General features: G+C 49.5%; 1 long non-coding RNA gene and 1 pseudogene across 2 annotated transcripts; one reads left to right on the top strand and one right to left on the bottom strand.

Annotated features, from left to right (window-relative positions):
• LOC116596335 overlaps window positions 1-13,809 on the top strand; it is a 38,479-nt pseudogene extending 24,670 nt beyond the window's left edge.
• Window positions 13,810-16,603: 2,794 nt separating this feature from the next.
• On the bottom strand, window positions 16,604-24,022 carry LOC116596486. 2 transcript variants are annotated; one of them, XR_004288135.1, is made up of 5 exons: window positions 23,875-24,022; window positions 23,364-23,428; window positions 21,800-21,928; window positions 19,260-19,511; window positions 16,604-17,088 (listed from the first exon to the last, which is right to left on the bottom strand). It is a non-coding gene; the product is annotated as an uncharacterized LOC116596486 (long non-coding RNA). The 2 variants fall into 2 exon arrangements; XR_004288136.1 differs by lacking the exon at window positions 16,604-17,088 and adding an exon at window positions 18,966-19,103.
• Between the last annotated feature and the right edge of the window lie 16 nt (window positions 24,023-24,038).

The following is a 24,038-nucleotide window of genomic DNA, read 5'->3' as shown; positions in this document are numbered from 1 at the left end:
TTCCAAGAAGCAGGCCAGAGTCATCAGGAGGTAAGTGTGTCTCGTGGAGGAAGGGACCAGGAGGGTCATCATGGGTTACAACTTTGCAGCATCAGGGTGTGTGCTCTGCCTGGCCCACGACCCCCAGGGACACTGGGGGCAGTCTAGCTCCAGAGGATCTGCAGACTGCAAATTGGCCTGAGCAGAGCCTCTGTGGTATGTCTTCTTTGTTCCTGGGTGTGGCTCTTTCTCTGCTTCTGGAGGCTGTTGATTCCCCTTTGTTTTCCTCTGAGCTGCACTATTTTGTGTGGATTCAGTGCTGCTCCTTGACACAAATTCTTCCTGAAAAGAAGTGGAATAGAAGTCAGCCTTGTTTCCTAAGTAGACCTGAATAGATTCAGCAGTCATAGCCTTTTCCCAGGCCCCTGGGCCTTGCCAACTCTGAGATTTTTGAAAACATCTTCTATTCTTAACGAGTTGAAAGAATTAGTTTGGTTTTTTAAAAAATTCAGCAAAGTCACATTTTTCATAATCTAAACAATGATCTGTAAACATTGAATGAACAAGGTTTGAGGGGATGAAGGAAGAATTGGCTTTGCAGTGGGATTTGTGGCAATGTTTACTCATTGGTGCCCCCGTGTGGCCACTCTCCAGATAGCACGTGGTGGAGGAGTGGACCAGCTCACATGCACTGGACGTGATCTTTTAGTTCCTTGCTATCTCCCTCCCCTTTTTGTCCCCCTGGTCCTGAACCTTTAGCTCCTAAGAGAACTTGGGTTTGAAGATTTCTGTTGACATGTCTAAGTGTAGATCTGTCTTGCCTTTGTTCCCTGCCCTTGGGTCAGAGATGAAGGTGTGAAAAGTCATCATACTCTGAAAGCAACAGAAAGAAATATCAAGTGTGCTCTGCCCCCGGCACCTCAGGCTTGAAAGCAATGGCCAACTACATACTTTATGTTCTACACCATCAGCTTTGGGGACTCACTGATGCATGTGAAATGAAATTGTACTGAGATAAATATTACTGAACTTTTGCCTTGCAGAAGACAGTTTAGGGACACCGCCCCTTGCCCACCCTGTCATTTCCAGTCTGGCCAATGCCTGGTCACACTGACACGTGTAGCCACACAAGGACACAACTGCGACATCCTCCTTCATCCTCCTGAAGCACTCCTGGTCCCCTTGCCCTCCTATCTGGCCTACCCTGTACATCCCCAGTCCTCCCACATACCCCCTGTAGTGACATAGCTGTGATCATCCTCCTGGATCTTTTCCAGTCCCCCTAGCCCCAGGTCTGGCCAACCCTGCACACCCCCAGTCCTCCTGAGTGTCCCCTGTCATGGCACTTGTCACACAAGGCTGTCATTTGTTGTCTCTTGGTCTGTCTTTTCTTCTTGGAGTAGATCTCTCTCACAGATGCCTGGCTGGATGACAGGTGGATTAAAGGTTTCAGTATCTTTTGTCCTGGAACAGCAGGCATCCTTCAAAACCCTGATGAGCAAGGGGAATCTCTGTTCCTCTGTGGGCCCCCAGCCCTGGTGGAATATAGTGTCCAGAACAAGGGATTTGGGAGTCCTCCCAGATGAAGTTTGTTCTATGAAGGTGGATTCCTCTGAGATCCTTATGGAACCACATTGTGTAGCTGTTTCTGTGGGACAGAAGGCATGCCACTGTGTTGTATTCTCCTTCAACACTGTGGCTAACAAAGAGGAAACACACACTCACACTCACAAGTGCACACTTACACCTCCATTTCTGGGCATCACTACCATGTAAACTACACTGAATTCCTGTTGGGCTGCAAACCTGTAGACGTGCCATTCAAGATGTAAATGGAGGAGGATAGATATGGAGTTCTGGTTAAAAGGATGGAAGTCTTTGCCTCTGGGGGTGAAGAAAATAGATTTTACCCAGAAGGCACTCCATTCCACTCAAAGAAGTGATATAATCCTAGGGTCTTTGAGACCAGGGATCGGCACAGATTTTTCTGCAAAGTCTTCTGTAAAAATTTTCTGTTAGGTGTTGCAGTCATTTTGGTGTCTCTGACAATGACTCCGCTCTTGCCTTGTGGCATGAAAGTAGCCACAGACTGTCCATAACTCATGTTCCAGCCACACTTGATTGAGAGAATACGGGGGAGGTCTATTTGGCCCACGGGCGGTAGTTTCCACACCCCAGATCTGCAACACAATGGATGATGGGGGAGAGGTTTCTTCCTTTCCAATGGCAGGGTGGGTGTTCATGGGGATCTATCCTGCCTAACCCTGGCCCCTCCACTTGAAAGAAAAAAAAAGATGATAGTGAGATTGGCTAACAATTAAGGCCTCAGAAATTCTCCCACCTTTCTCTGTATGCCTTGAGCTTGCCACAAGATGTTGGTCTGTGGTTGAATTCCATGTAGGTATTGTTTGGCTGAGTATGTCCCCATTGGCTGGTGGGTATATCTTGCGGGTTATATACCACACAGATGGTCAAGACCATCTGTGGCTCAAGACCATGAGCACATTTAGGGTTCTCTTGAGTTAGCAGAGGATTTAGGATGTGTGGGTTTCAAGATGAGTCCAACAGCCCTCAGCAATGTTATGGACCACCTGGCTTTCTGGACCCTCTGTGGCACTGGCACAGGCCTGACCTAGGCCACTTCTGCAGTGGTGATGGAAAAGCCCCTGGCCAGGGTGGTCCACAGGTTATTGGCACAGGTTATTAGGATCTCTGTTGTAATGACTTTTCTTTTCTTTTTTTCAAAATTTCCTTTCAGTGTTCCAGAATTCATTGTTTATGCACCACACCCAGTGCTCCATGCAATATGTGCCCTCCTTAATACCCACCTTCCCTCCGAAACCCTCAGTTTGTTTCTCAGAGTCCATAGTCTCTCATGGTTCATCTCCCCCTCCAATTTCCCCCAACTCACTTCTCCTCTCCATCTCCTTATGTCCTCCGTGTTATTCCTTATGCTCCACAAATAAGTGAAACCATATGATAACTGACTCTCTCTCTGGTTGGCTTATTTCACTCAGCATAATCTCTTCTAGGCTTGTCCATGTTGATACAAAACTTGGGTATTCATCCTTTCTGATGGAGGCATAATACTCCATAGTATATATGGACCATATCTTCTTTATCCATTTGTCCATTGAAGGGCATCTTGTTTCTTTCCACAGTTTGGCCACTGTGACCATTGCTGCTATAAACATTGGGGTATGGATGACCCTTGTTTTCACTACATCTGTATCTTTGGGGTAATTATCCAATAGTGCAATTGCAGGGTCATAGGGAAGCTCTATTTTTAATTTCTTAAGGAATCTCCACACTGTTTTCCAAAGTGGCTGCACCAACTTGCGTTCCCACCAAGAGTGTAAGAGGGTTCCCCTTTCTCCACATTCCCTCCAACACATGTTGTTTACTGTCTTGTTAATTTTGGCCATTCTAACTTGTATAAGGTATGTCAATGTGGTTTTTTTTTTAAGATTTTATTTATTTATTTGACAGAGAGAGATCACAAGTAGGCAGAGAGGCAGGCAGAGAGAGAGAGAGGAGGAAACAGGCTCCCTGCCGAGCAGAGAGCCCGATGTGGGACTTGATCCCAGGACCCTGAGATCATGACCTGAGCCGAAGGCAGCCGCTTAACCCACTGAGCAACCCAGGTGCCCCGTCAATGTGGTTTTGATTTGAATCTCCCTGATGGCTAATGATGATGAACATTTTTTAATGTGTAATGACTTTACCAATGGCCATGGTGGCAAGATCTTCTAGGATGCATCCGTTAATAAAATAGGTATTATTTTCTGACAGTAAGTGGGTTCAAAGTGCTGGCTTAGCACCTAGCACATCGGTCCCAGCACCTCGGTACTACTGTACTACTCTGCAGAGACAATGGCTGAGAATGAGCAAAATGGATGGAAACTGGTCTGGAGTGCACAAGGGAAGGGTGTGTGTGTGTGTGTGTGTGTGTGTGTGTGTGTGTGTGTGTAGGTGATTGGGGATAATAGCTCTGGCCAAGCTGTATCTCCAACTTATCTAGGTTCAAGAAGCTGCGGGGAATCTATGGTGTTTCACCATCTCCCATTTTGCAGAAGAAGAATATACCCATTGCATGGAATATGGCAAGACTTGTTCCAAGTATTCTCTAGTTGTTATGGAAGTCTGGGAGAGCAGCACCCTCCATCTGCTAGGATAGGCGTGAGAGGCTGAGTGCTCTCAAGAAGGTGTCTGGCTTTCGCAGGGCTCACTGTGAGCCTGCACGCAGGACTGATGAGGGCAGTTCATGGTTTTGTTCTGAGGATGGAGTATCGGAAGAATGCAGTGCTCCGTGTAAGCCTGGGAAGGGAAAAGATCTGGAATCCACTGTAGTGCTACTTCCTGGGAGTGGTGGTAATCTGCAGCATCCGCTTCATAAAGTGTCTGTCCTTTATTGAGTTCTGGGTGTGGTTTCTGTGACTTTGTCCTAATGGCTGGGATTTCCACGGAATGGGATTTGTTTGGCTTTACTCTAAGAGTTGGTTCACTGGGAGTGGGCAAGTCCCATTCTGCTGCTGAGAAGTGTGTCTCTAGTGGTTAGAGTGTGAATTACAAGCCTAGAGGTCAACGGTGAGGTGGTTACAGTGGTCCGCAGGCTATTGTTATTGATGAGTTTTTAAAAAAGATTTTATTTATTTATCAGAGAGAGAGAGAGCACGTGCACAAGCAGGCAGAGTGGCAGGCAGAGGTGGAGAGAGAAGCAGGATCCCTGCGGAGCAAGGAGCCTGATGCAGGACTCAATCCTAGAACCCTGTAATCATGACCTGAGCCGAAGGCAGCGGCTTAACTGACTGAGCCACCCAGGCGTCACGGTTATTGATGATTTTTATGGGTGAATTCTATAGGATGAGATGTTAGATCTTATGGTTAGGGATCCTCATTAACTGCCCATAAAGTGTGCTTTTTCTGAGTTTCAAATTCAGTATCTTTTTATTGCTTCTAGTAGCCCTCCTTGTACTTGGTATTCGTGCATTACAACATTGCCTGCATTTTACCCGTGTGTCGATGAGGATTTGAGAAAGGAAAATGTCAGTGCTTCCACAAATTGTACTGGAACAGCCAAATAATAAAATTTTATTTTCGACACAAAGTAGGAAGTATCCTGCTGTGATTCTTAGTTTAAAGCAGGGGAGGTCACCTGGGTGGCTCAGTGGGTTAAAGCCTCTGCCTTCGGCTTGGGTATTGATCCCAGAGTCCTGGGATTGAGCCCCGAGTTGGGCTCTGCTCAGCAGGGAGCTTGCTTCCTCCTTTCTCTCTCTGCCTACTTGTGATCTCTGTCTGTCAAATAAGTAAAAAAATTTCTTTAAAAAAAATAATAAAGCAGGGGAAGGGGCCTTCTTTTGGTACTGGTAATGAGTACCATAGGCTTTCCTAGGGAAGATTATCAGATTCTATTGGAAGTTTGGTCTTTGTTATTGTGGAAGAATCAGGAGTCAACCAATTATTTGTCTTCTGTTTCATTTTCCATGAACAGTTCCACAATATTTGGTTTCTCACCTCCACCACTGTGAAATCATCTCAAATTTGGCAGCAGCTCGCCCTTCTCTGCCAAGGGTATGTTTGAGCCAAGACAAAAGTGAATTCTGGGTGACTGGGAGACCCTAGGATCAGAATGATGTTGGTAGGGAGTTACTAAGATCTTAAATTCTAAACCAGCTCCTGACACCCGGATGAAATACATTTCAGATTTAGAAACTTCCAATAGAAATTTTGTGTCCATGATGACAGCTGAAGAGGATGTGTTATTCCTAAACCTAACCTTAACCTCTAACTTTAATGCTGAAACCTAACCTGACCTTAAAGCCCAAACTGGAACCCTGAATTCCAAATATGAAATTGAACCTAAAGCCTTGACTCTGAACCTGAGCCCTGGATCCAAGCCCTCGTGCATGAACCCAAACTCTAAACCAGAACTCTGAGCCATGAACCCTGACTGAACCCAAATCCCAGCATGAACCCAAACCCCAAATTTGACCTTGAACTTTATCCCAGAAGCCCTGAGTCTTAAACCCTAAATCATAAACCGAAAGCCCTAAACTCTAACTGTTCCCTTGCCCCTAACTCTAAATCCTCACCCTGACCCTAAACCCAAAGACTGATCTAGAATTCTGACTGAAACCTGAACATGAACCCAAATTCAAACCCTTCACCACACTTTGTTTATTGGTTCACTATTGATGGATATTTGCAGTTTCTACCTTTTGATTCTCATGAACACCATTTGGGTTGGGGGATAGGATTAGGGTCTTGGACTGGGGACAGGGCCAGGCTTGAGAAAAAGTTGAAGTCAGAGTGTGGGTCTGCGTCAGAGCCAGGGTCATGTTCGGAGCCACCGTTTGGGCCAGGGACTGTTGTTGTTCCATATTGTTTCCAATTCATTGTTCTTTAGCTATTTTTGGAGAAGTTGGGGGTACTGGGCTCCATGCAGCTTGAATTTCCAGAATGAAATGGCTTCAGCTGGACCCCTGGAGGGAGCAGGTGCTTCCATTGAAGGGTGAGCTCCCCTAGTCCTGCACTGTCTCCACCGCCTGTAGAGGGCGCCAGACCCCAGCTCCCGCCCTGAGCCTGGCCTGCGCAGCATAGGTGGGGCAGGAGCCTGGCCTCCTCAGGACCCACTGTGGAGACTTCTGGAGGAGGTGGGGTCGCTCCCACGCTGATAGGACAAGCTGGGGAGGATGTGGGTCCACATCCACAGGATCTACTGTGGAGGATGTGGGGCTGCGTCCCCGTTGACAGCAGTCCAGCCCCCTCCAGGACTGGCTGCTGGAGGAGAAGGTGAGGAGAAGCAGGCTGAGCAGGGACTGGCGAGGGGGTGCAAGGTCTCAGGACCCCACGGAGGAAGGGCACGCTGTGTAGACACTGGGGCTTCTGTGGTATTGTGTGTGGTGATGTGGCGGCCTCCCACGGTGCTATGAGCGGGTCTGTGGGGTCTCCCCTTTCTGGTCTTGGATGTGCGCCCTGAATCCCACGTCTGGGTTTGTGTGCATACACGCGGATTCGGTTCGTGGGGCTCCTCAGACAGTCTGCAGTCAGGGAGTGGATGCCAGCTGGGTGTTTCTGCTCCCCTCGCCTCAGCCCTGCAGGGTCCTTCCTGTGTCCACACCCGCTTCAGGTTTGGTCCAGAGTCTGGAAGTTCGGGAGCAACAGCGTGGACCCTGTAGACGCCTTTGGGGAGAGCAGGTATTTTCCCAGTGTTGGTTCTTCCCTGAGCACAGACTGTCTTCCCATCTCCGTGTGTCTCCCTCCATGTCTGTCATCAGTGTCTCATGGCTGTCAGAGGTCAAGTCTGTCACCTCCTTGGTTCAGGGGACTCCTAGGTATCTTGTTCTTTTGGATGCAGTAGTAAATGGGATTGTTCTCCATAGGCTCGCTCTTTCTTTCTTTCTTTCAAGATTTTTATTTATTTATTTGACAGATAGAGATCACAAGTAGGCAGAGAGGCAGGCAGAGAGAGAGAGAGGAGGAAGCCGACTTCCTGTGGAGCAGAGAGCCCAATGTGGGGCTCGATCCCAGGACCCTGAGATCATGACCTGAGCCAAAGGCAGAGGCTTTAATCCACTGAGCCACCCAGGCACCCCCATAGTCTCTTTCTGATGGTTCCTTCGGAGCACGTAGAAATGCAATTGATTCATGTAGATTGATTTTGTTCCTTGCAAGTTTCTCGAACTTACTAGTTCTGTTCACTTTAAACTCAAACTGCCAGTTAATTGACCAGCAAAATGGGTTTATTTGGGAATAGCAGAGAATGGCAATCTGGGCTGAGCAAGCTAGTCCCATCACAGACAAGTGCAAGAAACAAAGGAGAGGAACATTATTTCACGGAGGAGGAGGAAGTTGGAAGCGTTGCTTGGAAGGAAAGTCCACTGGAGAAAGGCAGGGGCTCGGGGTGATGGAGGATTCTCAATGGCTGAGCTACGGGATTTCTTGTAGGAGATGGACCCTCCAGCTTCCCCTGTAGGGCCTGGGAACGGATGAGTTTCTCCTGTGGGGGATTCTAATGTGGGGTCTGTAACAGGCACTGAGCGCCAGGCACCCCCTTCCAGCCTCCCCTTCTGGCATGCCCAGTCCACTTTACTGAGGCTTCCCTTCCTGCTTTCTCACAGTTCTAACCAGGTTGTGGTTGAGCATTATGGAGAATTGGAATTCCAAAGCCCACTGCTTCCACTGCACCAAGACACGGGGGCGCCTGATTTAATCCTCCCATGAGTCTCTTGCTAACATGTGGCCTCCTCCAAGGGCGAGTGGCCTGTCCATGGTGGGTGAACTGGATCTGGGAGGACTTGGCCTCCATCCTGGAGTCTGATGTCCTCTCTGCTTCTGTAATGTGGTGCTAATGTGGATGTTTGGAAGAGTCATTTACTCTGTGGTGATTTCAAATCTGCAGTAACTTGTCACAGCAGCACAAATATGCTTTATCTCCACACGCAGACTCCCCAGCTGTCATTTCTTTACCACGTTTGCCACTTCACCCAAACTATTTGGTTCATTTTACCCCAAATAAGGACACTGTCCTGTGGAACCATCATGGAACCCCAAGTGAGGAAATCGTGGTGGTTTCCACATTTGAACCCAGAGCACAGGCCCACTTCAACTGTTACCGCCTGCCTGGATGGTCTGAAATGTCTTCTCCATTCAGATACAGTTTTCTTCTGGAACTTCTTCCAGGACTTTCCCTTATTTGGGTAACCTTGATGGACTTAAGGAGCACAGGTGGCTTTAGTTGGAGTGGTATTTCTATATGGCTTACGTCACTGGGGCTGTTTTCAGTGTCCATCCACATTGTGACGTGCATCTGTCCTTCAATCACTTTTTCACAGTGACTGAACATAAGAACATTGACGACTTAAAACATTTCAGATACACAATTCTGACCTTAGCTGAGCTCCCACGGTTGTACATCATTCTCCAGAACTTTCTCATTCTCCCCGAGGGAGCCTGTATGTATGAAACACCAACTCCCTATTGTCCTTTCCTCTCGGTCTCCTGCAGCCACATCCAGTTTTGTGTCCCAGACACCTCATCCAAGTGGAATCACAAGTATCTCTCCTCTGTGACTGGCTGGTTTCACTCCGTGTAATGACTTCCAGGTTCAACCTGTGTTATAGTCTGTGTCAGAACTCCCTTCATTTTTTTTTTAAATAAGATTTTATTTATTTATTTGACAGATAGAGATCACAAGTAGGCAGAGAGGCAGGTGGGGTGGGGGGGAAGCAGGCTCCCTGCTGAGCAGAGAGCCTGATGTGGGCCTCGATCCCAGGACCCTGAGATCATGGCCTGAGCTGAAGGCAGAGGTTTAACCCACTGAGCCACCCAAGCACCACAGAACTCTCTTCATTTTTAAGGCTGAATCATGTTCCATGGTTATAAACCACATTTTGTTTATCCATTCATCTGTCAGTGGACACTCCGGTGGCTTCCACCTTTTGGCTGTTGTGAGAAAGGCTGCTTTGGATATGGGTAATTCTACTTTCAATTTTTGGGGCCATTTAGGCTGCAGTGGAATTCTGTGTTTAATATTTTAAGGAACCACCATGTTTTTTCCCCACAAATGAACTATTTTACTTCATTCCTTCATAGGGCAGAACAAGATGGCCATTTATGGATCTACCTCATTTTGTTTATCCTTTTCCCCACGGACGGACATTTGCATTGTTTCTGGTTTTTGTGTATTGTGAACACTGCTGCCATGAATATTCCTGTACATTTTTGTTTGTTTGTTTGTTTGAACCAGTGTTTTCAATTTTGGGGGTATATATCTAGGAGTACAATTGTTGAACCATATGATAATTCTGCTTTGATCTATCTGAGTAAATGCCAAACTATTTTACATGTAGACTGAAACATTTTTCACAAGCGAGTTTAAGGGTTTCAGTTTTTCAACATCCTCTTGTTATTTTTAGTTTTCTTGATCATAGTGATTCTACTTGTGTAAAAGGGCATCTAACTGGTTTAAATCTTCATTTCCATAAAAGATACTTAAAATCTATTCATGTGCTATTCACCATTTGTATGATTTCTCTGGAGAAGGGTCTATCCAAGTCCTTCGTCCATTTTAAAAATGGGATTGTCTTTTTGTTGAGTTATAAGAGCTCTTTACATATTCTGGCAACAGAGTCTTATTAGATAAATAATCTACAAATATTTCCCTCCATTCTGGGGTCTTTTCACTTTCTGGATAGTATCTTCTGATGCACAAATATTTTTAAATTTTTTACATTTCTTTTTTAAGAGTGAGTGAAAGTGTGCAAGTGGACAGGTGCAGAAGGAGAAGGAAAGAGAATCTTAAGCAGGCCCCACATTCAGTGTGGAGCCTGACGTGGGGCTCAATCTTTTGACCCTGAGATCATGATCTGAGCCAAAATTAAGAGTCAGATGGTTAACCAACTGAGCCACCCAGGCACCTGGGACAGATTTTTAATTTTGAAGATATTATTTTATCTATCTTTTTCTTTCCCTTCTTATGCTTTGGTGTCAGATCTAAAAACATTGCTAAATCCAAGGTTATGAAGATTTATCCGCATTTGTTTCTTCTAGAGTTTATAATTTTGCCTCTTACATTTAAGCCTTTACCTTATTTTGAATTAATGTTTATATGTGGTGTGAGGTAAGGGTCCAGTGCCATTCCTCTGTACATGGATAGTGGATTGTCTACCACCCTTTGCTGAAAAGACCATTCTGTCCCCCAGTGTAATGTTGTCCACCCTTGTCAAAATTCAGTGGACCATAGATGAAGGGGTTTATTTCTGGGTTCTCAGTTAAATTCCACTGATCTGTATGTATACTTTAAAATTTTTTTTAATTTTATTTATTTAAAATTTTTTTAAATTTAAATTCAATTAATTAACATATAACGTATTATTTGTTTCAGGGTGTATGCATACCTTTACAACAGTATCACAATGTTTTGTTTACTGTTGCTTTGTATTAAGATTTGAACTTTGGAAATGTGACCTTTCACCTTTGATTTTCTTTTTCAGGATGGTTTTGGCTATCTTGCGGTCCCTTAAAATTCCATATGACTGTTATGATTAGCTTGTGCATTTCTTCCCAAAGGCCTTTGAAATTTCTTGGGGACACATTGAATTTCCACATTGCTTTGTGTACTGTTGCCATCCTATCAATAGTATGTCTTGTCATCACCATGGGGTGTCCTCAGATTTATTTAGGTTTCCCTTACTTTCTTTCTGCAATGTTTTGTAATTTTTGGTGTACAAGCTGTACACATTGATTACATCTATTCCTACGTATTTTGTCAATGTTGATATTCCTTAAAATGGAATTATTTTCTTTAATTCCTTTTTGGATGATTCATTGCTAGCGTATACAAATAAGAGAGATTTTTGTGTATTGATACTTTGTCCTGTAACTTTGCAGAATTAGGGAACTGGCTGTAATCATTTTTTGTTGATTCTTTAGGCAACTCTGTATATACGATGATGCCATCTCTGGTCTCTGAATAGACCTAGTTCTAGTATTTCCTTTCACATGTGGATTCCTTATTTCTTGCCATACTGTTCTGGGTAGAATTCTCAGTACAATACTGAGCAAGGAGGGAAAGCCAGCATGATGGACAGAGTAGAGCTGTCGGTCCTCAAAATTGAGCGTGATGTTTGATAAGGGTTAGGGTGGGGTTAGGATTAGGGCTTTCCTGTTCTCTGCTGTACAGAGCCCATTTTTCTCCAGTAACCAGTAGAGTGATCTTTTCAGGACATAAACGTTGAGCCTCTATGTGATCCACTCCCCAGCTGCTTGTTCTTCCCAGCCTTTCCTCTCCCACCATGTCCCCCCGTCCCCTGTGGGCTTCCCAGGTGTGTGGTCATCCCACATGTGCCTTGGACCTGACCCCAGGCCTTTACATTGCCCTCTGGCAGGAACACTCTTCTCTCCCCCTGCTTCATGCCTGGCTTGTTACCCTGTTGTCTGGGCCTGGACTTGCCCCCTGGTGACCTGACTCATGTCTGCTGGCTGTGTTTGGCCTTGCCCCCAATTTAAATGTAGTGCTCACTTTCCCTGTGTGAGCAACTTACTAAGCTGCCAGGTATGGGGCAGGCACAGGGAAGTAGCCTTAGTGTCTGTGAAAAAAATCCATCTCAGGGCACCTGGGTGGCTCAGTCATTAAACATCTGTCTTTGGCTCAGGTCATGATCCCAGGGTCCTGGGATTGAACCCCACCATGTTGACCTCCCTGATCAGTGGGGAGCCTGCTTCTCCTTCTCCCAGTCCCCCTGCTTGTGTTCCCTCTCTAGCTGTCTCTCTCTTTGTCAAATAAATAAAATCTTTTAAAAAATCAGTCTCAGAGGGTCTCACCACCCTTGCTGACAATGGGGGAGCTGTTGTCCCCACAGGTGGTCCCCTCAGAGAGTCAAGACTTCCAACTTTTTAAGGCTCAGGAGATGTAGACCTGGACCTGGAAGCTTACGCTCTTGAATTCATGGCTGGGGCCTAAGCAAGCCCCCTTTTCTTCCAGCGGTCCTCTTTCTCCTTCCTTGCCCATGGGCTGGACCTGATTCCTGATCTGGGGGAGTTCAAGGGTGACCACTCCTAGGAATAGCAGGGTTGACTGATGGACCTTGTCAGCAAGAGTTCCAGTAGCCTTCAAGGGAGAACCTTATGGGGTTGGAGACAACAACTCTGTGGGGACCAGCGACAGCCCACTCAAAGCAAAGTGGGGCAGGAGGCCAGCCCTGCTGATTCTAGCCAGTCTATAGGCCACAGAAAGGAGGCCTGTGCCTGAAGGTGCTCTACGCCTTGCAGATGGGGAAAGGACCTGCAGGGGGTCAGCCAGGAGAGGGCACCTGCTGGGTTTGCCTGGGAGCTCAGCACAGGGGGAGTGTTCCTAGCTCCAGCATTCTGACTGTGGGGTTGGTTTCCCACCTCTGAAGCCTCAGGCTCCCCTTTGTATAATGGGGGTGCTGATGGCCTCCCTCTCTGGGAGCAGAAAGAAAGGAGGTCCCACAAGCAGACTTGCTCTGGACAGACTGTGAGAGTGGCTGTTGCTTAAAGCAGCCCAGGGCCTGTCCCCTTGAAGAAGGTGCACACATCCATGGCCCACAGCTCTGGGGTCCTTCCACCACCTCTGACAGTAACCCTCCTCCTGTCTTGTCCCTTGTCTTTTGTCGACAGGTGGTCTTCCCGGAGCTGTTCCTGCAGAAGGCAGAGAAGCCCATCATAGTAGGACACAAGATCACCTACTAGGTCATCACCAACCAGTGGGCTGCCAGTCCTGTGTACCCCCCTGGGAGGGCTGAAGGTGGTGGTCCTCGAGGTCCCTGGCACCCCGCACTGGCAGGACGTGTCCATGCAGCACATGGCGATGGTCAGCCGCTTCTGTGAGCAGCACTTCCCCCATGAGGTGGATGACCTTGTGTGCTCAGAAGTGGACATGAGGTTCTGTGAGCATGTGGGCATGGAGATCCTGTCCCCCCTCTTTGGCACCCTGCACCCCAGTTTCTACTGGGTGTACCATGAAGACTTCAGCTACCAGTGCCAGCCACAGTCCCAGGCCCACATCCCCAGGGTCCAGGGTGACATTTACTACATGGGGGCCATTTTTGGGGGGTTGGTGGTAGAGGTTCACTGACTGACCTTGGCCTGTCACCAGGTGATGGGGATCAACCTGGCCTATGGGATCGAGGTTGTGTGGTTTGATGAGAGCCACTTGAACAGGTACCCGCTGGACCACAATCCCACCAAGGTGCTATCCCTAGAGGACATATGGGATCTGCGGTGGCTGGGCTATCCTCCCTACCATTCATGAAGAAGCTGAGATTCAGGCCGTGCCTAAGAATCAACCAGGACATCTGGGACTCATAAGGGGCTGTCCCCATCTCCATCAGGGGGTGCTGTCCTGAGCAGAGCTGTCAGAGCATGTTTCTACTTCTGTCTCCTCGAGGGAGACTATGGAGCCCAGCCCTGCCTGCACAGGCATGTCCAGGGCCCCCAGCTGAACCCGCGCACAGGAGACCTGCCTGGGGACACAAGGTCCTCTCTTTGTGGTCACTACATTTTGATAGCTTCTGGGTCATTTGCAGCTGTGAGCGGCTCCAGTTTTATGTCAAGTGTTTTTCTGTGTCAATGCTGAGCAACTATCTTTAACGCACTGAGCCATCCAGGCACTCCCCCCTCCTTTTTTAAAGATTTTATTTATTTATTTGACAGACAGAGATCACAAGTAGGCAGCGAGGCAGGCAAAGAGAGAGGAGGAAGCAGGCTCCCTGCCGAGCAGAGAGCCCAATGTGGGGATCCATCCCAGAACTCTGAGATCATGACCTGAGCCGAAGGCAGAGGCTTTAACCCACTTGAGCGGCCATCTTTAAAAAGAACAATCAAGGGAAAAGGTTTTCTTCCTGGTTCTAGACAGACACTGCCTGGTGGGGCTGGGAGTGGTCCTGCAGCGGCCATGGAGCCAGGACGGCCTCTGGTCATGTCTTCCCTCCTACTCCCTGCACCTTGCCATGGCCATGGGGCTTCAGGGGCAGGGGTGCACTGAGCCACCTCCCAGACCTTCAGTTCCCTGAACACCAGAGGCCTTGGCTGTGGCCACTAGCTCAGCCTCTAGGAGCATGGAGCCCTCTGATTTATGTATGGTTTCTGCCTTGATTTTATTTTTTATTTTAATTTAATTTAATTTTTAAAATTTAAATTCACTAGCCAACATATAGTACATCAGTAGATTTTAATGTAAGTGTTCAGTGATTTATTAGTTGCCTGTAACACCCAGTGCTCATCACAACATGTGCCCTCCTTAATACCTGTCACCCAGCTACCCCATATCCCCCCTTCTGTAACCCTCAGTTTGGTTCCCAGAGTCCAAAGTCTCTCATGATTTGTCTCCCTCTCTGATTTCTTCCCATTCAGTTTTCCCTCCCTTCCCCTATGGTCCTTTGCTCTATTCCTTATGTTCCACATATGAGTGAAACCATATGATTATTGTCTTTCTCTGCTTTACTTATTTCACTCAGCATAATCCCCTCCAGTTCCACCCATGTCAGTGCAAATGGTGGGTATTCATCCTTTCTGATGGCTCCGAAATATTCCCTTGTATATATGGGCGATATCTTCTTTATCCCATCTGTTGAAGGTCCCTGGTGCCCCGCACTGGCAGGACGTGTCCATGCAGCACATGGCGATGGTCAGCTGCTTCTGTGAGCAGCACTTCCTCCATGAGGTGGACGACCTGGTGTGCTCAGAGGTGGACATGAAGTTCTGTGACCATGCGGGCATGGAGATCCTGTCCCCCCTCTTTGGCACCCTGCAACCCAGTTTCTACCAGGTGTCCCATGAAGACTTCAGCTACCAGTGCTGGCACAGCCCCAGGCCCACATCCCCAGGAACCAGGGCAACCTTTACTACATGGGGACCTTTTTTAGGGGGTTGGTGGTGGAGGTTCACTGACTGACCTTGGCCTGTCACCAGGTGATGGAGATCAACGTGGCTAATGGGCCAATGGCCACACACAACGAGGGATACATCTAGGCTTTTTCCACAGTTTAGCTGTTGTGGACATTGCTGCTATGAATATTGGGGTGCAGGTGGCCCTTCGTTTCACTAAATCTGTATCATTGGGGTAAATACTCAGGAGTTCAATTGCTGGGTTGTAGGGTAGCTCTATTTTCAACTTCCTGAGAAACCTCCATACTGTTCTCCAGAGTGGCTATGCTAGCTTGCATTCCCACCAACAGTGTAAGAGGGTTCCCCTTTCTCCACATCCTTGCCAACACTTGCTTCCTGTCTTGTTAATTTCAGCCATTCTAACTGGGGTAAGGTGATGTCTCATTATAGTTTTGATTTGTATTTCCCTCCTGTTGAGGGATGTTGAGCAATTTTTTGTGTGTCTGGTATGAGCCTCCTCAGTCTCCTCTGCTTCCCTTATTTTCCTCCTCAGCCTAAAGGTGATCCCAACCAATCTGCAGCTTTGATGACAAGTTCAGCCCAGATGCCAGGAACATACCTCGGGGGTCTTGGCTTCACCTACCCCATCTGTCCTGTCCATGTCAGGTGCCTGCACCCCCTCCCCAATCAGCTGGCCACCTGCTCCTCTCACAGATGTCCCCATCTCAGGAGAGGGAAACACCAAGTCCAGACCCTTGGATTCCTCTCTGACTTGTTGCTCTCCACCAACTCTCCCAGTAATGATGTGGCTACTGGAGGACATTTGATATCCAAACCATTTAAAGGCATATGCGAGTCTCTACTGCCTGGGCAATGGGTAAGAGTTGGGGCAAATAGAAAGCAAGCAGAATCACTGGAAGAAAGACTGAGTGATGAGGAGCTTTAGGGAAGAAGGGCCTGGAAGCTCTGACCTATTCCCAAGCCCCTTGGACACTGCATGCATGGGCTGGGGGCCTGCTCAGGGCTGATATGAGAAGGCCCTAGGCTCTGCCCTCTGCTGATTCTCAGTCTTGGTAAGTAGGAAGTGAAGGCCAAGACAGAGTGCTAAGAGGCCTGGCTGGTGCTGAAGGTGTATCCTGACACCCACACACCAAGAGCCCTCCTCCCAAACTGCAAAGACTGGAAGGTTTTTTGTTTGTTTGTTTTTGGTTTTGTTTTTTTTTTAAGAAGGAGGGCAGTTTCCAGATGTTTAAGGAAATCTCACCCAGTGGACAATTGACAGCTGCATTCACAGACCAGACACTATTTTGGCCACACACAACAAGGAATACAGATTTGGCAAAATCAGTTCAGAAATGTCACTAAGCCAACAGCAGAACTGCAGGAAGAGCAGCAGCAGTGAAGCCTGGGGACGGGAACAACTGTCATTTGACTTGCTGCACTGCACTCTTCACGGTGTCCCAGATCCAAAGGCAGAGAGACGAATGGTGGTGACACAGGAAAGGAATATATTTCAGTGCAGCTGACACCAGAAGGCCAAGGACTGGCATGGTCTCAAGGTGTTGAAAACACTCCTGAGCTTTTATAGGAGGAAAATCTAGGACAAACTTTGGTGGGTAGGTGCAGGAGGTCAGTAACATTTCAGTCAATCATTGTTTTGGGGTCCATCACGTGGGGTCTTGCTGGTTGTCAGGCAGTGGTTATTGCTTGAAGGGTTGTTTTGGTGCCCGCTGGGTCTTTGACTTGAGTTAAGAGATGAGCCTGAAGGAGGGACGTCATCAGTTAGGAAGTACAGACGAAGTCAGAGTGGAGGTGGGTAAAGGCCTCTTTCACTCTGAGAGCCTCTGTTACACACCTTGCCCTGCTCATCGTCTCCAGCTGCCTGGTCCTGAGTCCTGTCCTTTTAATGAACTGGTCATCCAATAAGCAATGTGTTTCTCTGAGTTCCATGAGCCACTCGAGCAGACTATTTGAACCCAAGGAGGAGGTTGTGGGGCCCTCCAATATGTAGCCGTAGCTCAGAAACACAAGTGATCTCTCTGCCCAGCTGCTGCTTGACCACTAAGCTAAAAGCACAGGGATTCAGTGGCCACACGCAGCAAAGAGCACAGACTGGACAAAGTTAGTTCAGAAAAGTCACTAAGCCAACAGTAGCATCCACAATGAGCGGCAATAATGAAGCCTGGGGTGGGGAAGGTGTGATATTCAGGATGCTTCCATTATAATACTCATCATCACACCCTGAACTTGTCAGTGGGGCCAAGTGCCCCCGCTGGGGGTCAGGTAGCTTTCTACATGTTCCACCTGCCTCTCCCTGACTCCCCCAGCCATGCACAGCCCTGTGTGCACCTTCCCAGCAGGGGGCGGTTTTAACCAAGGCCAGGAAGATGGGATGGATTTTCCTGTCTCCATCTGCTACCACCCCCACCCAGGGTGGCAAGAGAGGAAAGTTTTCTTCAACTCATTTTAAGGTCCCCAGCTGGGTCTGGAAATGGACAAAGACAGAGGAACAGGAGAAAAGCTGGCAAAGTGCATTGATTTTTTTGGTGGGAACCTCACAAGAACATGCAGACCAGCAGAGGCAGTTGGAGCAGACAGTTCTTCTACGTTTTAGGCAAAGAAGCAATCATAGTGTGAAGAATTGAGAGACACAGGGTTTGAGCTAGGACCGGTTAACGGTAAAAAAGTAACTAGGGGGGTGCCTGGGTGGCTCAGTGGGTTAGGCCTCTACCTTCAGCTCAGGTCATGATCTCAGGGTCCTGGGATCGAGCTCAGCATTGGGCTCTCTGCTCAGCAAGGAGCCTGCTTCCCCCTCTCTCTTTGCTTACCTCTCTGCCTACTTGTGATCCCTCTTACTGTGTCAAATAATTAAATAAAATCTTTTTAAAAAAAGTAACTAGGAAAATAAAGGTTAGTTTAATTAGGCTTGTTCTTATAGCCTAAATTCCTTGACACTGGTGAGAATCATGTCCACCCTGTGGTCTGGGGAGAGAAAGTACCACCTGGGAGTATTCTGACCTGCTTCAGGGAAGAAGGGCTGATGGCTGGATATCAGAGGGACCTTTCTGCTTCTGCTCTATGGAAAATTCTTTCAGTTTCTATATTTAATTTGTCAAGGTGCCATATTTGGGGTAGTGCGTCCTGCCCCTCACTGGCCTGGTGCTGTAATCTGTCTTCTCCTAGCATCCAAGACATTGAATGTGCTGCTGTGGAGACCTCCCAGCCCTGGGGCAGCCCCTTGTCCAGGGAGGCACCTGCCTCCAGGGGAGGGTTGCCTATGACTCCAGGCACCACACAGGTGCCCTGTTGCTAAGGATGGTTGCCCCTCTTTGGGAAGATTGGGTGAGAGTGTGCAGATCTTACTTCAAGAAGCTGACTTCATTTCCTACAAATGTCTACCCAGTAGTGGGATCCTACAGGAGTTCTATTTTTAGTATTTGGGGGAAACACCATACTTTTCCCAGCATGGCTGTGCCAACCAAGGTCGATTCCAGATGATTTTACCTATAAACCAGAGGTTTTTCAAGAACCTGTCCAGCAGAGAACATGAGAACATTTTCAAGACCTTGCAAAGTATACTAAGCATAGGAACAAACCAGTAACTCAGAAACTGTTGAAATACAGAACTGGTTCTCCTTCTTTCATGTCTGGCTAGTGTGCTGGTCTGTGGCTCCATCCCACCTCAGGCAGCCTGAAGGTTGACCTCCCAGGTTGGCTGCCACTGAGATGGCTCTTGTTTCCAGAAATTCTTTGGGGATGTGGCTGGGTTTCCCCACCTGTGCACAGACCAAGTTGGCAACCTCTGACAGTGCAGACAAGGGGCCTCCAGGCATGGTCCCTCCCCCATCCGCCAGTAGAGCCATGACACTGAGAGTTTAGGGGGACAGGAGCTGCCCCCAGGCAAAACCACCCGAGATTCCCACTGTCCATACCTGACCTTCAGATGCTCCTCAGTTACTCCTGTGCCTCTGGTGTCTTCCTGGAACCCTGACCTGGCTGTTTTCAGACAGTTCATCCAGCAGTACCCTCACTTTCTGGGAGGGGGAGTTATTGGAATCCTCAGTGTGTCCTGCTGCCCCACCTGGATCGCTGTTTGAAGGCACATCATCTGGGCAGTCTGAGGACCCAAGACCGCGGGTCTGTGGTCTGGAGGGGTTCTGAGCCGAGCTGGTGGGACGGGAGGGCTGCAAGGCACAGAGGCAGGTTTCCAGAAAGCTGTCTGGGGTCCCTGGCATTCTACCATTTCTGAATCAAAGCTCTGAGATCTTTAAAATGCCAGCAATGTTACAGCATGGGCCAAAAATTCGCATGTCTCTGTGAGCCCAGCGTAACCTAAACTACTGGTCATTTCTTGCACTTGAGCTGAGTACAAAGCATTGGGAGTGGGAGCTTGAGGGGAGTTCCTGGGCCAGACTTTGTGTTTGGGACACAGGCCATCCAGACAAGCTTGTGCTGAGTCTCAGGAAGGGGCCTGTGTGGAGCCCCCGGCTGCAGACACTGCTGTCCGCTGATGCCCCCTCATTCTGCCCCAGTGCACCTGCTGTTGGGGGAGCGCCTTCCCCCTCCTCTCTACCTGAGGGCTTTTTCTTGCACCAGCCCTGCCCCTCCCCTGCCCGTCACTGCCAGCCTGCAGCCTGGGAGGGTGGATACCCTGTCAACCTCCAGCCCTAGGGACAGATCCAGTGCCGGTGGAATGTGGTCTCCCAGCTGGCCTGAGTGCCAGGACCCCATGATGCTCACTGTCCTCCTGGGGGCTCACTGTGCCACGTCCTCCCACAGGGCCCCCGGGCCCAACTCCCCCTCTGCTCAGGGACCTCTCTTGGCCCAGCCTCCACACACTGGGACTGGGAGCAGGTCATCTGGACCTTCTGGACTCGCGCTTCCATGCCCATGACATGGGAACAGGCTGGCCTCACAGACTTGTCAGAGGAGAGCCTGTGCAGGAAGATGCAGGCCGCTTCAATGGAGATGCCAGGTGACCCCAGAGGGAGCACACAGGCCTTACACAATACATAGGGTTCATGGAGCCCAGTGTGGGATGTGGGCACCCAGCTAAGGGGCATGGGGAATCCTGGCGAGGGTGGCCCTGGTGGGGGGAGGGGGGACCACAGAAGGTCGCATTAAAGGCAGGAGACAAGGAAGTCGACAGGACAGAGCCTCCCAAGGAGGTCGATGGAAAAGTCAGAGGATCAAAGAGACCCTTGGGAAAACTGAGAGGCCCTGGAGATGTTGGCTGAAATGCTGTCATTTGGTCCAAAAAGTTGTGTCACAAACCCCGTGTCGACACGGGATGATTTACTCTTTGTTGCTTCTAGGAATCAAGGCATATGGGCCATTAGCACTTGCGCTGCGTGAAGTCTAGGATATATTTACTTTTCAGGACTAGATTTTGCTAGAAGAAGTGCTAAGCATGGGTCTCTCCATTCTTTTTTTTGTGTGCAACCGGCCTCTGTTCTCAGGAGCGGATTCCTGGTGCTCCTCACCACTGCTAGCCCTGAGGACTGCCCCCTGTCACCTCCCACAGTGGACATGACCACGTGGGTTTGGGGAGTGCTCACGGATGAAGCCCCAGTGCCCAGTACAAAGCAGGGGCCCCAGATCTTCTGCTGAATGAGGGAGGGAGGGGTGGGGGAGGGAGGGAGGGGGATGGAGTGGGGGAGGGGAGGGAGGGGTGGGCGGGAAGCAGAGAGCGGGTTATGAATGAGACGGTGAATAAGTGAGGCAGGGAAGGAGGGAGTGAAGGAGCAGGAGTCTGGTTCATACATCAGGAGCCATTATTTGGGGTGAGGTCCGAGGGCGTCACAGCCTGGGATGGTGGCTCAGGGCACATCCCTCTGTCCTCCCAGTGCTGACCGTCCTTCTTCTTGGCCCTGCTGTCACCCTGGATCCTCTCCCCCTTCTCAAACAATTCTGAATGTTCCCAGGAGCAGGGTGGTGGTGGTGGGGGGTCTCAGGAGGGGCTTCCCGGATTCTATGCCTGGACAACCCTGGGACAGTAGCTACAGGACATCCTGTCATGAGGACTGGGACCGTGGACCCCATCCATCTCCTTGAGCATGAGTGTTGTTCCATTCCCTGCTCTCTCCACCACCGCTGTGCTGAGCACTCCTGACAGTGCCTCTGTGAGAAATCGTGCCAGAGTTTCTGGGGCAGAGTCTGAGGCTGAGCGCTGATAGGTGATGGGTGCACCTGCGGCCCGGGATGGGCGCTGCTCACTGGTCTCCCAGACAGGGGTGCCCATCCCCCTTCTCTCTGGGGGACCTGCTGTGGACCTCTGGTTCTTCACATTCTCCCCAGGGCTGCCGGTCCCCAGACCAGACACCTGCCGCTCTGAGGGTGACCAGCGCTGCCTCCATAGAGTTTCCTCTGCCAGAGCCCTTCCCCAGGAGCTCCCGCATCTCTGACACATATTCCCACTGGACTTGCACGTGCCTATCCTCCCCCTGGACTTACACGCTTTTGGTCTCTTTACCTGTGGAACCCCGTATCTTGGAGCCTGGTTTGGAGCAGAGTCAGGTGAAACTTTTCTCTGGCCTTGGGTTGTGAGTGATGCACTTGCCCCCTGTGGTGTGTCTGCCAGCTTTCTGCGTTTCTCTGGTTTCTGTGTGGGCCACAGGAGGAACCAGCTGTGTTCTGTCTGAGGTCAGGCTGTGGTGTCCCAGCAGGAACAGGGGTCTCAACCCTGATATTGTAACCATAATCCCTAAAGGGATCTCTATGATTACGTCTAATCTGTAATCCTTTGGGGGTTTCAATATCGATTAAGGGAAATTCTATGTCAATAACAGAAAAAAAACGAGTCCCCTTTGAAAATAGGTGGGCAGACACAAAGGCACATATTGTGTGATTCTACACATAGAAACATCCAGAACAGGTAAAGGAACAGAGAGTGAAAGCAGCTTAGGTTTTGTGAGAGGCCAGGCTGCAGGAGAAATGGGCAGGGAGGGCTTTGGTTTCAGGGTCTCCTTTGGGGAAAGAGATGTCCTGCAGCGAGGTTCTGTGGTGTGGTGGCACAGCGTTGGGAATGGGCTTAACGCTCGTGATGTGTTCAAGTGAAAACAAGTAATTTTATTTAAAATAAATTAATAAACAGTATACAGAACATGGAAAGATCAAATAACAGTTAATATGTACCAGAGACAAAGAATATACAGGTAGGGGATGAAGCTTCCTGCGGACTGTCAGCGTCAGGAGATAGAACAAAAGATAATTGTATGAGGAGCAGCTGCGGGCTCTGGATGTGGCTCTGGGAGCCCTGCAGGAGCAGGAGTAGGGGCAGGGGTTGGGATGGGGCAGAGACAGGAGCCAGGACAGATGCAGGGGCAGGGGAAGCCTGGGGCAGGGGAAGGGAGAGCAGCTCTGGCAGGGACAGGGGCTGGGGCAGGGGGAGGGGCAGGGACAGGAGCAGGAACTGTATCAGGAGCAGGGCTGGGGCAGGGGCAGGTGCCAGCTCTTCTGGGACAGCATCAGGCTCTCCGTGGGCAGGTGCCTTGCCAACTGCTGGCTCCTGGTCTCCTGCTGGTCTCTCTGGGCACCATCCCCCCCCCCCTCTGGAGCTGTGGATGAAGTTGGGCCCAGCTCTGGCTCTTCAGAGCTAGACCCAGGTATCCAGGCACCCACATTCTAGAAACAGCCCCCTACCTAGTTTATTTCTTTGGAGATTCTGGAACAAAGAACATGTTTGTATGCCTTTGCAGAGACAGAGATCAGCCCAGGGCCTCCCAGAGAAGCTGCAGCCAGGAAGGAACCCTCACTGGGACATCTCCCCAACTACAGTCCACCCACTGGGTGCTCTGAGCCCAGTCCTTGCTCCTGGCTCCACACCAGACTCTGGGGTCTCCTGCCTGTCCTAGCACCGACTCATCCCCAGGCACCCACGTACACTCGGCTCTCGCCTTCTCACACTCGGGCTCAGCCTCTGTGGGTTCTGGGTCCTGGACCAGAGTCCGGTGTGGTACCACCAGTGACAGTGGCCTGGGCAGTGTCAGAGGACCTCCAAGGCAGTCCCTAGTCCCTGCTCCTGGAAAGCCCCTTACGGTCACTCCCTGTGTCAGGAGAAGGTGTCCACCAGCCTCTTCCCTGTTTCATCATCCCTGGTGTTCTGCAAAGACAGGGACCAGTAGCCAGCCCGGATGCATCACAGCCCTGCCCAGCCATCTGCACTGTCCTCGTGCCCAGTCCCCCTGCTGCTCCCAGATCAGATACAGACCTGTGCGTGCACAGCCCCAACATCTAGGACAGGGACCCATACCTGCAGGACACAGGATAAACCCTGGGGAGAAGCTCTCAGCCCCCCACACTCTGTCCCACCCAGCCAGCATTGACCTGGAGTGTGAACATGACTTGCCCACCGGGCATCTGACCTCTCATTAACCTGCTCTTGAACGGGGTGGGCGCACCCCATGTGAGCCTTCTTTACACACACACACACACACACACACACACACACGGATGCTCGAATGCACGCATGGGGAGGGGACCTGGGGCTGCACAGGCCAGATCAGAGTGTATGGGTCAGGGGGCTGGGGCTGGGCCTTATGTTGTCACCTTTCTGTACTTCTGCCCAAATGACCAGAGACGTTGGGGAGAGCTGATATGACATCCTCAGTGAGGGAAAGTATTTGCAGGGTGTGCTTTCCTCTGCCTGCAGCCTCCAGAATTCAGGATGCAACATGCAAACATGTGCTTCTTTCAAGGATCTCCAATGAAAT

This window comes from Mustela erminea, chromosome 7 (genome assembly GCF_009829155.1).
Source record: "Mustela erminea isolate mMusErm1 chromosome 7, mMusErm1.Pri, whole genome shotgun sequence".
NCBI classification, from domain to species: domain Eukaryota; kingdom Metazoa; phylum Chordata; class Mammalia; order Carnivora; family Mustelidae; genus Mustela; species Mustela erminea.
Note: the sequence above shows the minus strand (reverse complement) of the source record. Positions and strands in the feature narration are given on the sequence as shown.